The sequence below is a fragment of the Lissotriton helveticus genome, chromosome 5_1, assembly GCF_964261635.1.
Source record: "Lissotriton helveticus chromosome 5_1, aLisHel1.1, whole genome shotgun sequence".
In the NCBI taxonomy this organism is placed as follows: Eukaryota; Metazoa; Chordata; class Amphibia; order Caudata; family Salamandridae; genus Lissotriton; species Lissotriton helveticus.
The window spans coordinates 1,989,482,186-1,989,499,308 of NC_136065.1; the positions used below are offsets into that span (position 1 = coordinate 1,989,482,186).

The 17,123-nt window shown below is 47.1% G+C and overlaps 6 non-coding genes across 6 annotated transcripts; 2 read left to right on the forward strand and 4 right to left on the reverse strand.

The window, feature by feature from the left end:
- The first annotated feature begins 7,128 nt into the window (after positions 1 to 7,128).
- On the forward strand, positions 7,129 to 7,201 carry TRNAK-CUU (transfer RNA lysine (anticodon CUU)). The gene has a single exon. It is a non-coding gene; the product is annotated as a tRNA-Lys (tRNA).
- A 305-nt stretch (positions 7,202 to 7,506) lies between these two features.
- On the reverse strand, positions 7,507 to 7,616 carry TRNAL-CAA (transfer RNA leucine (anticodon CAA)). Its single transcript has 2 exons — positions 7,579 to 7,616; positions 7,507 to 7,552 (listed from the first exon to the last, which is right to left on the reverse strand). It is a non-coding gene; the product is annotated as a tRNA-Leu (tRNA).
- Positions 7,617 to 11,177: 3,561 nt separating this feature from the next.
- TRNAL-CAA (transfer RNA leucine (anticodon CAA)) lies at positions 11,178 to 11,287 on the reverse strand. The gene is made up of 2 exons: positions 11,250 to 11,287; positions 11,178 to 11,223 (listed from the first exon to the last, which is right to left on the reverse strand). It is a non-coding gene; the product is annotated as a tRNA-Leu (tRNA).
- Positions 11,288 to 14,657: 3,370 nt separating this feature from the next.
- Positions 14,658 to 14,767, reverse strand: TRNAL-CAA (transfer RNA leucine (anticodon CAA)). Its single transcript has 2 exons — positions 14,730 to 14,767; positions 14,658 to 14,703 (listed from the first exon to the last, which is right to left on the reverse strand). It is a non-coding gene; the product is annotated as a tRNA-Leu (tRNA).
- Positions 14,768 to 16,265: 1,498 nt separating this feature from the next.
- Positions 16,266 to 16,338, forward strand: TRNAK-CUU (transfer RNA lysine (anticodon CUU)). Its single transcript has one exon. It is a non-coding gene; the product is annotated as a tRNA-Lys (tRNA).
- A 311-nt stretch (positions 16,339 to 16,649) lies between these two features.
- Positions 16,650 to 16,759, reverse strand: TRNAL-CAA (transfer RNA leucine (anticodon CAA)). Its single transcript has 2 exons — positions 16,722 to 16,759; positions 16,650 to 16,695 (listed from the first exon to the last, which is right to left on the reverse strand). It is a non-coding gene; the product is annotated as a tRNA-Leu (tRNA).
- Positions 16,760 to 17,123: the final 364 nt, after the last annotated feature.

Here is a 17,123-nt window from a genome sequence, read left to right on the forward strand (position 1 = left end):
TAGCCTTACCTAGGTTAACGTCAATGAGGTTTGGTGTTGAGCGATAAATCTGTATACCCAGATATTTTAAAGTATGTGCTGCGACTTTTAAAGAATGAGGGCCAAACTGAACCGTCTCTGGGCAATCCCCTTGCCGGAAAAAAAGGCATAATACATACTGACATTAATTCTGATGCCCGAAAGCAACACAAAAGCATAAAAAATGCCTGTGGCCAGTGATAGAGAGGTGAGGTCTTAAGCATACAGAATGATGTCATCCGTGTATGCGGAGATAATGTGTGTTGTTTGGCCGATACGTATGGCCGGTTGTACAGCCGATAACCGTACCCTAAGGGCTAAGGCTCCAGGGCGAGCACAAACAACAGAGGAGACAGTGGGCAACCCTGCCGTGTGCCTTTTCAAACCGGGTACTCCTCCGAGATATGTCGCCCTGTACAGGCCCTTGCCGTGGCGTCCTTGTACAGGAGCCTGACCCACATTTAATAACTCGGCGGGATGCCAAATAGTTCAAGTGCTGGGAATATGTAGTCCAATATGAGCATATCGAATGCCTGTCTCAGATCCAAGGTGATACAACCTGCGTGGACTCTCTCCTTGGGGGTTGCAGTCATAACATGGTAAAACCTGCTGATGTTAAGTGAAGTGCACTGCACTGGTACAAACCCACATTGATCTGGTTGGATTAGGTTGTGGAAATATGGAAGTAGGCAGCCAGCCAGTACTTTACTGAATAGATTGTAGTCTGTAGTGATTAGAGATAGTTGGGGGGAACTCTGAAAGATACATTGCCTGGCGTGCTGGTTTGGAGAGAGACATTAAGAGTGCCTGTCTCATGGTGGGTGGCAATGACCCCGAGAACAGCGCAGCATTACACAGTTTCTCTAGTTGTGGCACCAGAGTATCCGCAAACGTGGCATTGAATTCGGACGGGACGTCGTTCAGACATGGGTCCTTGTTTTGAGTGAGGCTCCTGATGGCTGCCTTGATTTCGGACCTTGTGATAGTGCCAGATAGAGCGTCCTGCGCTGTTTTTTCAAATTGTGGGAACTGTGCGCCTGTTCAAAATGGCATCAAGGGGTCTTCCACCAATGGGGGCGGGGACCTGGTACAAGTCTTGGCAATATTCACAAAATGCTGCATTTATATCCCATTGTGTATTCACGGTATCCCCAGCGCTAGTGGTTATCTCATGGATCGGGGGATGTGGGGGGTAATCTCTGAGAATACGTGCTAATAGTAGGCCAGCCTTATCAGCATCAGGCGGAGGACTGGCTGGAAACCTTCACCAATGTGGGGCCTCGGGACATGGCCACAACAACAAGGCTACCGAAACTGAAAGGCCCTTTTCGCAAGTGGCGGAGAAAGCAACGGTATACGAGAATAAGGACACCGCCTTTGCCACTTGTGGGTCCACGCTCGGAGCTGATCTTGAGCGGACAGCAAGACACCATGCAGGCAGTTGCAGAGATCAGGGGTTCCCCGATGAAGAGAATGCATCTAAATCCAGCCAATGAGACATGTCGAGTGATGACTATTCCATGCCTAGTTTCCTTTCCTACGGAGAGTTCTGTTGACACAGCGCCGAGACACCCTCGGGTATTTGCGCGCTCTAAAAATCGCCCCAAATAAATAAAATAAATGACGAACAGATATATGGCCTACAGAATTCGCAGGATTCAGTAGGAAAAGTGGATGTCAACCAGCAGACGGTGTACTTGATTGCATAAACGCTGCAAGCTCCTGTATTTGTATGGACTATGAATTGAGGTTTTGGGGTGTATGTGTGGGGGAATGCTGTTGCTAGACGCGTAGACACCTGGGATGCACGCTGTTACTAATCCACAGTATTTGCTCAATAGTGTGTTGAACACTGAAATACATGAGGGAACCGGTACGACTGAAACGTATATTTTATTGCTGATTTGTGAAATATTCCTGAGTTAACATATGAAGTTTGCCCCAACTATATTGTATGTTGCCTGCGCATGGGGAGCACCTGAGACGCTAGAAACGAGGACTGTACTCTAAAGTATAGCAGTTTGCAGCGCACCACCCAGGATTGTTTTGACTGTTATCTCAGATTGGGAGTTTGGAGGATTGCTGGTTACATTATCGGATTTTTGGAATTATTAAAGCATATATCTTTTTGTGAGACGACAACTGTTAAGAGTAGATTCATACAGTGTACCATGCTGCGAGTCAGCGAGCAAAGAGGGGTATGTAATGATGAGCTGTGTTTAATTAACACAGCTGTTGGGCTGCCACGCACACAATTTCACCTGATGCGTTGGAGGGTTAATGTCTTCAGTTAAGATTGGTACATGGGGAAAAGCTTCGCGAGCATCCGAGATGGCGGCGTGAGCTAAGAGCTCCCGAGACCCTCGCTGCCTCCTACATATATACTGAAACGAATACGGATTATTCGGATGGAATATTGAAGTGCAGACCCGGCAGAGGCACTAGCTGATTTCCAAAATCGATTTGGACATTGGGAACCTGAATTACACCGATCGCAACTTTCTGGCCCACAGGGGTGGAAGGGCATGGAGCTCAAGTGGCACCAATACCCAGGCAGTAGTTGAACAACAACGGCTAGCTGCAGTGGGATAGATGCCCCTGGTCAACTTTCGGTTTCGTTTTTGAGACCTCACTGGTGAGCGAGGGTGTTATCGACAGATTGATCATCGGCCTGCGCCGGGCGCTTCACTCTGCAGTGTATCTACCGCAAGTACTTGGTGCGGACCGGGAGAAACCCTTTCTCAACCTGAACATTTGAATTCTAGTGGGCTATGAAGTGCGGATATTGACAACAGGTCGCACAGGGCCCTCCGGGGCACAGAACCCAATATGGCGGGCAAGCAAGACGGAGACCGACGGAAGACCAAGTTCACCGGCAGGGGCAGTCGGACGCAGGTGGATAGTATCGAACGATTCACCCAGCCGAGGGGATCACCCGGTACCATCCCTAAAACTACCGGAGGGGCGAATGTGACTTTTGAAGACCCAGAGGAATTGACCCTCCAAGTCGTCATGGGCGCCATTGCTGGCATGAAAACTTCAATCGGACAACAATACGAGGCTCTGGCTTTAAAGTTGGATACCGTGGCTGTGGATGTCACCTTAATCAGGGTGGACCTCTACAAAACGAACGAGAAGGTCAAATCCCTAGATTTGAAGACAGCCAGTCTCACTACCGACGTTTCTGACTTGAAAAAAAAAGGAGGTCCGTAATTTGCAAACTGCCAACGAACAGTTCGCCCGCCGATTGGAGGATTCCGAAAGTCGTGCAAGGCGGAATAACATACGCATTATTGGTATTCCTGAAAAATCGGAAGAAACCGCAACGGATCTTTTTGTGGAAGATCTGCTCCTCAATCATCTCGCCCCCAAAGGCTTGAGTAAATTCTTCGCGGTGGAACGGGAGCACAGAGTGCCGGGCGGGAGGCCGAAGCCGGGTGCCCCACCAAGTCCTATTATCGCTAGGATTTTCAACTTCCGCGATAGAGACGCTATTTTGCAGGCCTCGAAAGTGGGTGGACCCGTCAAGTTTGAGAATACTACAGTGAGCTTCTACCCGGACGTCACTCAATCTGTCCAAAAACAACGATTGGGCTTTCAAGGAGTAAAAAGGCGGATGCGAGACATGGATTTGAAGTACGCTATGCTCTTCCCTGCACGGTTGCGGGTCGAATATGAGGACAACGCCTTTTTCTTTGACCGCCCAGATGTGGTTAGTGACTGGCTTGACATTCTGCCCGTGAGAAGAGATCCGGCAGACCGCTCTGGGGGTACGGAAGACGGCGGATCGGCGCAAGAATAAGGAATATTGACTAGGTTCCCTGAACTATTGCATAGTGTACTGCTGGGGGTCGCATATCGTATGTATAAATGTGTTTTGCTGCTACTACGAGGTGGCGGGAGAGACAGGGACTCGTCCTCCTCTGGGGTTTCTTTTTGTAGACTAGTTAGTGAATGGGGCGACAGGCACAATGCAAGTTGGGGTGGCTGATGGGTCAGACGCAGGGGTGCAGGGAGGGGGGTAGATGCTTGGTTTTCTGGTTGGGGGCGGGGGTTGGGTGTTGGGGTTTGATTTGGTTTTACACAAGGTGCCGTATTGTTTGCTTATTGTCCGCTGGTGATGCGTCTTTCTCTGGGATGTGGTCACTATTGGGATGGGGGATAGGGGGTTGAGACTAATGTCATGGAACGTCAATGGTCTCTGGGACAGAATTAAAAGAGGAGTGGTTCTCCAACTACTCAAGAGAATGTCACCAGATGTGGTCCTGCTACAAGAGACACACCTTATAGAAAATTCCTGCTCAGCCATGAACAGACGAGGTTATCGTCTTGTCGCTCATTCGGGCTTCACCTCCGGGTCTCGGGGGTGAGGGTAATGATCAGAGCGTCCCTCCCCTTGGAAATTGACGAGGTGATTTATGATGACAGGGGACTTTATGCAGTAATAGTGGGCAGATGGGAGGGCAAGACCATACTTCTAATGTCTGTTTATGTCCCACCTGGTCTGCAATCGTCCACATTTGAAGATATCGGTAAAGTAATTCTGAATCTCCCGGAAGGATTCCTGATAGTGGGTGGTGACTTTAATTCGGTTGTTTGTGGGAGGGAAGATCGTTATCCACCTAGGGACCTGCCAGGATCAAAGGCTTGGCTGAGTAGGCTTATGGACACTTTGGGATTAGTAGATTGTTGGCGCTTGCTACACCCTGGGCAGACACAATACACCTTCCACTCCGGGGCACATGGCAGCCTCTCTAGGCTTGATTATGTACTGATGCCAGCGGCGCAGGCCATGATGGTTAAGGAGGTTAGACATCTGCCTCGTGGCATTTCAGATCACTACCCGCTACTCATGGTGTTGGATACTGGTGTTGGAGCAGAAGGGAGGTTAGCTCCCATAAACCCATGGTACCTCCGCAACACTAGGACCCGTGCAGCATTGGTTAAGTCTATGGAGCACTATTTACTTGAAAACTTGGGGTCAGTGTCCTCTGCTGTTTCACTTTGGGAGGCTTTCAAAACAGTTATCCGTGGGCAGGCTTTGTCGTTGATTTCCTGTGCCAAGAGGAGTAAACATGAAGAAGTAATCCGACTTGAATCCGAAATAGACGAGTTGGAAGAAGATTTGGAACATGATGTTACTCAGGAGAAATTTCATGCTCTTAGTCTCAAACAGAGTGATTATAAAGCGCTGGTCACTGACACTGCCAGATCCATGAGTAGAGAGCAGCAGGGGCTTTTGTATGATGTTGGGGATAAGGCAGGTAAATTGATTGCATGGCTGGACAAGAAGGAGAGAGCGAGTCGGGTGGTTCCGGTGATTGAAAGTCAGAGTGGTATGAGAGTTACTGACCCAGTGGAAATAGTGGAACGCTTCGCAGAATATTATCAGGGGGTTTATTCTCCCGTATCGGACAGACCCGAAGAGGACTGGCACTTGTTGTTGCGAGACATAGCTTTACCCCGCCTAGCTGACGAAGACAGGGAATTGATGGATGCTGTACTGACTGCTGATGAGATTGCGCTGGCGATCCGTTCAGTGCGTTCAGTCAAAGCGATGGGACCAAACGGCCTCCCCATTGAACTTTACAAACTAAGACCCGACAAGATAGCGCCATATCGCCGGGCTATGTTTCTTGAATCGCGTGATGCGGGCCTCCTCCCCCATGATCAAAGGCTCGCAACCATTGTAGTTATCCACAAAGAGGGAAAGCCGCGAGAACATTGTACATCCAATAGGCCCATTTCACTTTTGAACGCCGAGCCTAAGATTCTGGCTAAGGTTCTGGCGAATCGCCTGATAACAGTCATTGGTTATTTAGTCCATCCTGATGAGTCCGGCTTTATTCCACATCGCAATACCACACTCAACATGCGGCGTCTCCATGGAGTCCTCGCGAGAGTGGCGTCCATACGTGAGCCGGCCATCTTGGCATCCCTGGATGCAACGATGGCCTTCGATACGGTGGAGTGGCCATACCTTTGGGCCGCGCTCGCAAAGTTTAGTTTCGGCCCGGGATTTATAAGATGGGCAAAACTGTTATACGAGGAGCCGCTGGCCCAGGGAGTGGTGAATGGCAAAGTCTCTGGCCCCTTTGTACTGGGGAGAGGCACGCGACAGGGATGCCCGTTGTCCCCTCTCCTCTTTGCTCTGGCCTTGGAACCGCTCGCTGCCTGGCTGCGTTGGCAGCCCTCGATGAGGGGTATCAGCTGGACCCCGGAGTTTGAGGATCGCATTTCGCTCTAAGCTGACGACATCCTTTTATATCTTTGTAAATCACCCCCTAGCAGTGTCTGGGAGAACTATGGCCTCCTTAGTCATAGTGCATGTGAGGCATTGTTGGCATGCTGTGTGGCATGTGTAAGAGGGGGACAGGTTTGCTATGAAAGAAATGACTTATTTAGTGGAATGAGAATTTGTGGATGATTGTGTAACAATAATAAATGCATGGGGCTAGTGGCAGACTGTATGAAAGGAAGGGCTATTTGTATTTAAAGAATGTAAATCGAGAGAAGATTTCTGGTATCTAAAGTCCAAAGACAATTGAAATAGAGGAAGGACCGACATCATTATTCTATGACATATATGCCTGTGGCTGGGAAAATTTCAGCAGAATAGATGGCTCACTGTTAGTTCACAGGGGCTTTGAGTGAGTTTTGACCAGGGTTCAAACCCCACCTCGGGAAATTATTATTTTAATTTTTTTAAACAATTTATTTATTTTAGCAGAGTCAAACATAGTCCTTTGGAAATGCTCCACTGATAATAATGAAAGACCAAGTAGAAAATCTATGGCATATGTCACATCAGATGTGGCATATGCCACATGACAGAGTGACACGTGTCACATGCCAGACTTGGGCTCCAACTCTTACTGGAGACGCCTGCATGTAACCAGACAGATGGATGTATGTACACAGAGTGGATGCATGTATGCACCCAGAAAGATGCATGTATGTATCGAGCGGTAGGTCCAGAAAGACAGATGGGTCTATAAGACAGGGGCAGACAAGATGGGAGAAAGAGAAAAATACATACATAATCAACAGCTGAGATATTACATTGAAATTGGTAAAAGACATAGACGGAGCCAAATACGGAATGAACCGGCTCGGCTAGCTCAGTCGGTAGAGCATGAGACTCTTAATCTCAGGGTCGTGGGTTCGAGCCCCACGTTGGGCGCGTTCTTATTTTAGTTTTCAATTGTTCCTTTTTTTTATTATATATTTTTTCCAATAGTCTCTTTCGCATTCTATGAGTCTCTTTATAGAAATTAACCAACCCTTGCAGGATTTCAGTTTACAACTTCCTTCTGCCTGTACAAGGGCGGAGACTAGCGATCTCTTAATGGCGTCCTGTTGAAACTTTTACGAGGTGCTCTTCGTCCTCTAGCGGTGCTGTCCCGCGCTCCACGAAGGAAAAGCCACATAATTCTTGGACGTGGGAAAAAAGACCAGATGCGAATAAATTAATCGCAAAAGAAATTGTGTCAGAAGTGGGATTTGAACCCACGCCTCCAATTGGAGACCAGAACACCCAGCTGGTGGGAAGAGTCAGCTCTTGAGTCTGGCGCCTTAGACCGCTCGGCCATCCTGACAGCTTGGAAAGTGGAAGGCCGGGTGATGTCATCAGCTCGTTGAGACGCAGACTGTTATTGGGCGTTTCTGTGTGTTATTCAACTTCACTTCCGCCCAGACCTTCGCTTTTGAACAATATGAAAGGGGCACAGGGCTGAATTTCGCACCGTTTAACTTAAACTCTAATCCTCGCTATACACAACGGAGGAACACAGCCCTTGCGTTTTCAATCTGCTGCGTCTTCTGCTGCACGTGTACTCAATAGTCTTCTGGGCGCTACAATCTCAGACGGTGAATAAAACTGCAGGGATGAACCCCATCCTCTGGCAGCTTGTGTACTTAGGTGACTTGATCCCAGGTTTAGCAGTCTGCCCAACTCGGGATCTCTACCCCCCCCCCCCCCCCCCCCCCCACGACTGCTGCTATCCTGAGCGGGCGCCCCTGTTTTATTTTTATTTTTATTTATTTATTTATTCATTTATTTATTATTGTATAGCGCGGACTTTATCCGAAGGTGTCAGAGCGCTTCACAATAGGAACACAACTGATACATGAGGAGAACATTACAAGTGAACAAATTACAAAAGCAAACGTTAAGTTACATGAGGCAAAAATGACAATTGTGAGCAAACAAAATACAAGAGGTGGCAAACGGTGCATTACAGGAGGAAAAAGTGACGTGTGCAGGTTACAAAAGCGTACAAAGTACAAGTAGAGGTATAGTGCTGCAATATATGGCAGACACTCAAACACAAGAACAAAAGTTACGTAGGCAGTGGTGGCACTTGTGCAAGTATCTAAAGCAAACAAAGTGTAGGAGGTAGCAAACAGTGTGTTACAAGAGAAAAGTGACGTGTGCATGTTACAAACGAGTACCAAACACAGGTAGGAGGATAATACTGCAATAAATGGCAGAACACACTGGCAAGGCACTTCCATAGTCAAGATTCAAGATTCAAAAGTACTTTATTCGGTTAAAAAGGGAAAATAACCATAAAAGTAGCATGTAAGGTGCAATTTACAAAAGGTAGAGTAAGTATTTTTCCTTTAAAATCACAAAATAAGAAAAACAACAAAATTAAATCCATATCAACAATATTAAATTCATATACACAATAAAAGAGATCAATCCATTTGCATTGATTTACGACATTTAAAAGCCAATTTTAAAAATTCTGCAATAGAGGCGACCATAAAAACAGTATCCATTTTCTGGCACTCTGTAAACGCTAGGCGGCATCTGTAAACATTTAGGTCTTTAAGAATAGGGATGATAAGTTTCTTTCGGGGAAAGGTATAAAATTTACAAAAAAATAAAATATGTATATCCGATTGTTGGGAAACATCATCGCATGGACAGAAACATAAGTCCTTCAGCCAACAATTCATCACGGGGAATGATAGTGTCCTGAAAACTATATTCAATCTAAATCGGGTCAAAAGGTACCGTTCATGATTAGACATATACAGTGAAAGATATGGCTGCAAATTCTCTCCACATATAATATCCTGGTGGGCAGAGACAGTCTTTTTTCTTGCCTCCTTTATATTTCTCTTTTCCTTGAGGTAGGTCATACACAAATATTTCAAATCTCTTCTGGATATACATTCCATTGATTGTGGATCCTCAAAGTATTGGGGGCAACTTATTTTTTCAAGAAAGTCTCTGACATAGCCTATCCATTTGTAGTCCCTGATGTTGTCCAATACCATGATGTCCTTAAAAATGGCCCGATTAACAACACATTCTTCATTTGTCCAGACCCTATGCCAAAGAAGAACTGGCTGAATTCTAATAATGTCAGTGACATAAGATATTCCCAATTCAACATGGCATATCATTGTTGCAGTACTTTGGGGTACAGACAATATGTGACATAAAAACTTATTTTCCAGGATTTGAATTGGGGTGATGTTTGAATAACCCCATAATCCTGCCCCGTAGATGGCTACAGATATACAAGTCGCATTATAAACGGTTAAAATCTCTTTTATGGGTTTTTTACCTAATTTTTTCATAAAACATTTTAGGGCCATAATGGTCTTAGAGAATAACAGAGATCTAGCATGAATTGCTGTGGTCCATGAGCCGCTTTCATGAAACAGTATCCCTAGATAAGGGAAGGTGGGGGTCCTTTCTAAGGGATTGGAGTTTACAAAGATTTGCTTCACATGCTTGTTTGTTCTGGACCCGCAGTACATAGATAAAGTTTTAGAACAATTGATTCTCAAATCTAAGTCAAGCATAAAGGTGTTGAAGGCTGTAACCAAACTTTGTAAAGCCATTGGGGTGCGCGCCATTAGGACAGCATCATCAGCGTACATCAGTGCAGGGACAGGCCTACCTCCCACCATAGGCATGTCCCTGCCCTCCTGCACGAGATGCTTTTCCATTCCATTTATGTACAGCAGAAATAGGAAGGGGGCTAAGACGCACCCTTGGCGCACACCCCGACCGATCCCAAATTGTCTACTGCACTCACCATTTTTCCCAAATCTGACACTGGCAGTGGCCCCAGAATACAGCTCTCTCAGAAAACATATAATGGCATTGTTTATTTTTATTTATTTATTTATTCATTTATTTATTATTGTATAGCGCGGACTTTATCCGAAGGTGTCAGAGCGCTTCACAATAGGAACACAACTGATACATGAGGAGAACATTACAAGTGAACAAATTACAAAAGCAAACGTTAAGTTACATGAGGCAAAAATGACAATTGTGAGCAAACAAAATACAAGAGGTGGCAAACGGTGCATTACAGGAGGAAAAAGTGACGTGTGCAGGTTACAAAAGCGTACAAAGTACAAGTAGAGGTATAGTGCTGCAATATATGGCAGACACTCAAACACAAGAACAAAAGTTACGTAGGCAGTGGTGGCACTTGTGCAAGTATCTAAAGCAAACAAAGTGTAGGAGGTAGCAAACAGTGTGTTACAAGAGAAAAGTGACGTGTGCATGTTACAAACGAGTACCAAACACAGGTAGGAGGATAATACTGCAATAAATGGCAGAACACACTGGCAAGGCACTTCCATAGTCATGGAGAAAAGGATTCTCCATAATGGAGGGTCTTCCTTCAGATAATAGAGATAGTGAGGGTGTGAATTACATTTGGAAGTGTCTTTGAAGGAGGAGAACTTGGAGGTCAGTTTTAAAGGCCCGGTATGTTAAGGAAGGCACACAGAGACAAGCGCAAGTAGCGATATCTGTACCCAGCAGAGGCAGAGGCGTCCCTTCAGAGCCAGGGCGGTGTGTCCAGGAGACTGAGCAGGGAGGAACACGAGGAGGCAGAAGCAAAGAACGCCCTAGACGTTGGGCGTGTAGATTTTTTTTTTAAACATTTTTCATAACACTCCTCCTTTTTACCTATATTAGTGAGGCTAAAGAAAACACACCTCCTGCTCTTTGCCTCATATATCTCGCTCGGATCTCACTACCTTCCAATTTGAAGGATTTACGAACCGGATTTAGCCCCGCCTCCTAAAAAAGCGTTCTATATCACACACAGACAGCTGTACTTTTAGTAAGGTCTCAGTGGGATTATAATTAAAATAGGTATAACTAAAAGTAATTGTGTCAGAAGTGGGATTTGAACCCACGCCTCCAATTGGAGACCAGAACACCCAGCTGGTGGGAAGAGTCAGCTCTTGAGTCTGGCGCCTTAGACCGCTCGGCCATCCTGACAGCTGGTAGAGGAGGGTTGGGACACTGCTCTGGAGGCTTGTTGTGACATTACGTTATAGTAAGAGTTTACAACACACCCCTTATCTGACACTTATTACAACGGGCTCTGTGGCACAGGTGTCCCTAAGAGCCATCAGCGAGAAGTGCATTAAAGGGCGAAATGTTTAACAACTGACACCAGCAATTCAACCTTCTAATCACACACCCACCGCGAGGCTTTTACAGCCTGCACCTGCGCTCAATTATTGCACATGCATTTATGATAAACGCTTTATCCGAGCACCAGATAGCAACGTAATTGTCTAACGTAACGTACCCAACTCTAGACGTGCTTCTGGAGCCGATGTCAGACACTAAAGGCCAAAGAACCGAAGGCTGCAGCTGAATTGACCCAAACTGCCCTTACTTATCCATCCAGTACGCCACATCAGACCCCGCAGTTTAACATTGTGGCGCAGACACCAGGGGGCAGATTTATGTTGGGAATGCGCCACGTTTGCGTCACGCAACTGCGGCGTAAACGTGGCGCATCCCTACGACCCATTTACAACGTGACGCATCTAGGCAGATGCGTCACGTTGTAAAGCCCTGCGCCACTTGTGGGCGTTCCGGCGCAGGGTGGGCGTTCCGGGGCAGGTGCGCCTCGCAAAAGTGGCTGAGTGAAATCTATAAGATTTCACTCAGTCACTTTCAGGCCAATGCTGCGTCAAAACCCTGCGCCTGCTTGAAGCAGGCGTAGGTCTTGACGCAGCATTGTAAAGATGGGGCACCCCCGAGCCTTGCTGGAGCTGCGTCGCGCTTGCGACGCAACTCCAGCAATGTGCCACCTTTACGGCACAGATGCGTCACGCATCTGTGCCGTTTTTGCCCCATGGTGCGCCGCATTGTAAATGCGGCGCACCATGGGTGGCGGAGCAGCGGCGCAAAATAACTGGCGCATCCCTGGGGATGCGCCAGTCATCATAAATCTGCCCCAAAAAAGAATTTAATACCATTTCGCTGACATCACCGCTGAGATATTACAGCTCAGACATCTGGATGGAACCCAGGCATTTTGGAATAGACATCTGGCACTGACGTCACAGTAAGGGCACCGCCACTGTCGTGTGCCGCTTGAGACATGTATGCCGCATGCAATGATACTTGCTGGAAGAGACAACTAGGTTTAAATGTCTCAGGACAGACATCGGAAGCAGATCTGATAGAACAGCAATCAGCAATGCTAGAATCTCCACCTGACATTCACAATTGAGAGGTCTGGAACAGACATCAGATATTAACGCTCCCTAACCCACATCTGAAGGGACCTTTTCCAGAATGGCCATCAGCAGTGAGATGTTTTCCATCAGACATCAGGCATCAAATGTCTCAGGAAAGACAGCAGCTATGGCGTCTGCCACGAAAGCCAATAGCAATCCTTTAATGGCCAGACACCCCCAATGGAGCATGCTAGGAGAGCCTTGTTGATTTAAACATCTCAGAGCAGACGTGCAACACAGATCCTGAGCAACCATTGGGTACTGTATTGCGTTGCAACATTTAAATAGCGCTTATTACCCCTATGTGAGAGCTGATGCACTTGCCTACATGGGTAGTCGCTACACCTTGAAAGGTGTTTGGTTGGAAGTGTTTGTTTGATCCTGTGTGTGAAGCGTTTCCATGTTGTGTGTGATAACCCCCGAGGTACGATTATCATGTTATGGGACGCAGCACTTAGCAGTGTGATGGATGAAGAAGCGTGAGAGGCAGGCACTCATGTTACGGTTTTCAATAAGCTGACAGCTTTGTGCAGCTCTGCAGGTCGCTCTACGGCACCTCTTGTGCTTATAGTCCACCTAGCTGTTTACTGTACTGGGCTGTCTGTTCTGAGATATTTTGTTTGCGGTTATGATCCTGAGCAGGCCTAGGAGAAGTGGTGGAGAAATCTGCAGGGATGAACTTTGTTAATGTCATCCCAGATCTGACTGCCATTGTGAGATGCCAAGAAGTGACAGGGGTGCTGCTAGTCAGGACGTGCAGTGTCGGACTATATTAGAGTCCTCCGTTGGCCAGAGGTATGTGGTAAATCTCTTCAGTTATTCGGCATGCGTTCTGTTAGTGATGGGTGGGTTGCTGTGGACTGGTATAGTACTGGGTGGTGGACCATCAGCTGTTTTGTCTTATGTGAGAGTGTCAGGCAGTAAAAGGGAATAATTAAGCAGGCTGCATGAACTACAACCACCTGTCTGACTGCTGATGTATGGCATTCTTTTTAGTGTGGGTTACACTTTGTATTGTAATAGCATTATGTAGCCCTTACTACACCTGATTAGATACTGTTGTGCTTTTACGCTGTGCAACACACTGCTCCAGGTCTCGGGGTTAGTGTTGTTTTTGTTGTTGTTGTTTTTTGGGTAGTTATTGTTGCTTATTGGAATTTGTTTTGTGCTCTACAGAAACCATTCCGCCTTTATCCGTGTTTCTATGCTGTAGACTACATTAGTGAGAATTAGATGTGATCTTAAGTGGGAGAAGGGGATGTGTGGGTGTCATGCATTGGTTGGTGGTATTGGTAAATAAGCTGCAGGAGAGAGGGTATTGCTAGAGTGCAGATTTGATAGGCATGACTATTAAATGCGAGGTTGTGATCTTTGAAATAACTCTGGGCAGTTTGCAGAGAAACAGTAGTAAGGTTTAAGGCAAAAACCCGTGTGATTTGGAGACGACTGTTCTCTGAGAGCACAGGCATGCAAAGGATGGAAACAAAGGAGAGAGTCTTTTGAAAGCAGAAGGAGAGTTGATAGTTGAAGTAAAAGTCAGGCATACTGGGTTTTAGGAATATTGTAGAGGCTTTTGAGACAGGATGCAAACCTGTAGGACAGGATTTAAGCCTGTAGGACAGGATGTATGTCGGTAGGAAGAAAAAACATTAATTGCATTTGTTGCAATATCATTGCAGGCCATGAGAACATCACTATCAATGACGCCACTATCACCCGGGGGTCAATAGTATTAAAATAAATATAGTTTTATTTTCACAATGCAAACCAGTCGCATTAAACATTGTTAATACATCAACCATAAATCTGTTCACATGGCATATATCTGCGGGGGCTTTTCTTTCGCCTCATTTTGAGTTCACACATCCAGACCTTTGAACCTTTCACACAGTCTTGCACTCTGGTATTTCTACATTAATGCACAGGTAATGCAAAACTGTTTACAACTTCTTTCCGCCTGCACAGGGGTGGAATCTGGAAACTGGAACCTTCATGGCCTCAAACTTTTAGGAGACGCTCCTCCTCTGCGCCCCAATCCCAAGTGAAAGCCACACAAACTGCACATGGAAAGGAAAAATGGCGCTAATATTAACAAGTCGCAAAAGTAATTGTGTCAGAAGTGGGATTTGAACCCACGCCTCCAATTGGAGACCAGAACACCCAGCTGGTGGGAAGAGTCAGCTCTTGAGTCTGGCGCCTTAGACCGCTCGGCCATCCTGACAGCTGATTAAGTCAGGTTGGAACAATGGTCTGGAGGCTGGTTATGACGACGCTCTACAGGAAGAGTTCACAATACGTCTCTTGTCTGACACTTATCACAACTGGCTCTGTGGCACAGGTGTCCCTAACAGACATCAGACCGGCGAGAACTGCATCAAAGGGCGAAATGTTTAACAACAGACACCAGCAACTCAACCTTCTAATCAAACACCCACCACGAGGCTTTTATAGCCCACACCAGCGCTCAATTATTGCACATGAATTTATGATAAACGCTTTATCCGAGCACCAGATAGCAACGTAATTGTCTAACGTAACGTACCCAACTCTAGACGTGCTTCTGGAGCCGATGACAGACACTAAAGGCCAAAGAACCGAAGGCTGCAGCTGAATTGGCCCAAACTGCCCTTACTAATCCAGTACGCCACATCAGAGCCCGCAGTTTAACATTGTGGCACAGACACCAGGAATTTAATATCATTTCACTGACATCACCGCTGAGATATTACAGCTCAGACATCTGGATGGAACCCAGGCATTTTGGAATAGACATCTGGCACTGACGTCACAGTAAGGGCACCGCCACTGTCGTGTGCCGCTTGAGACATGTATGCCACATGCAATGAGACTTGCTGGAAGAGACAACTAGGTTTAAATGTCCCAGGACAGACATCGGAAGCAGATTTGATTGAACAGCAATGCTAGAATCTCCACCGGACATTCACAATTGAGAAGTCTGGAACAGACATCAGGTATTAACTGATCCCCAACCCACATCTGAAGGCACACAGATGAGAGCTGTTGAGAGAAGGGGAGGTCGAATGATGTCATCAGATCTGTGAGATGCAGACTGTTACTGGGGGTGTTCTGTGTGTTATTCAGGTGTACCCGGCCCCCACAGACATCCTCTTCTCCTCGACCTGAGGGGAGCCCAGGGCTGAACGTTCCCTCCCTTTGACCCCAATCCTCGCTTTACAGAACGGAGGAGCAACAGCCCTTGAGTCAGTCCTCCTCTTCTGCACGTGGTATTCTCAAGGGTCTTCTCAGACGGTGCTAACAGCTGCAGGGTCGCCTTCGGCCGCTCGTGCTGGTAGAGTTAGTGACTGGATAGGTGGACCAAGTACGGATCCCTACCCTTGACTGCTGGGATTCTGAGCCGCGCAGACGGGCGCCTAGAAGCCGGCGCTACTCCCCGCAAGAGACTGAGCGAGCGTCACGTGTTATGAAAGGCGTCCTAGTGTTTCCGAAGGGGGAATCCAGCCCTGCAGGCACAGAGAGGCAGACGGAAGCTGAGAGATCTGCTCCCAGCTGTGGGTGGAGAGGGGTCCATCCAGAGCCAGGGAGGGGTCCATGAGACTGGGCAGAGAGAGAGGTACATGAGTGGAGGCAGCGACTGTGAAATTGACTATACCCTCCAATTACTGGTTCCTTATGTACGGACGGCAGGGGGCGCTACACAGGCTTATATCAAAACATGATGTAACGCCAGAACTGCAGCAGCCCGGCTAGCTCAGTCGGTAGAGCATGAGACTCTTAATCTCAGGGTCGTGGGTTCGAGCCCCACGTTGGGCGCAATAATATTTTATAAATCGTATTTACATTTTTTACAAACACTCCCGTTTTATTCTATATGAACGGAGGTGAAAAAAAATAAACTGCTGCATTTTGCGTTTCTAGCAGCTGCCGCTTCCACACGCCCTACCGGCCTGGGAGGGGCCAATGGTCGCAGCCCGGCCTCCACTTGGCATTACTCAGTCACATAGAAACATACCCGTATTTCCAATCACTATTTCCCCGGGATTACTTCGAAGGGGGGGGCTGGGGAAGTACATGGGATGGCGAGCCTGCTTGGATCATGATTAAAGTACAATAAAATGTTGTTGTGTCAGAAGTGGGATTTGAACCCACGCCTCCAATTGGAGACCAGAACACCCAGCTGTTAGGAAGAGTCAGCTCTTGAGTCTGGCGCCTTAGACCGCTCGGCCATCCTGACAACTGAAAAGGTACGTTGCCAGGTGATATCATCAGAGCTCGCAAAGGCTACATGTGATTGGGAGTGTTTCCGGGTGTTGTTCAGCTGCACTTCTCATCTACAGACCTTCTCTTGTCAACCTTGTGAAAGGAGCCGAGAGCTGAATTTCGCACTGTTTACCCCTACTCCGTGCATTGCAGAACAAGGAACAACAACAGCCGTAGCCCAATCTGCAATCGTCTTCTTCTGATGCACGTGCACTCCGCTGCTCTTCTGGGCGCTACAGTCTCAGACAGTGAATACAACTGCAGGGATTCCACGGATGATCCCCCTCCCCCGGCAGCTCGTGACTTGATCCCAGATTTATAAGTCTGTCCAACTCGGG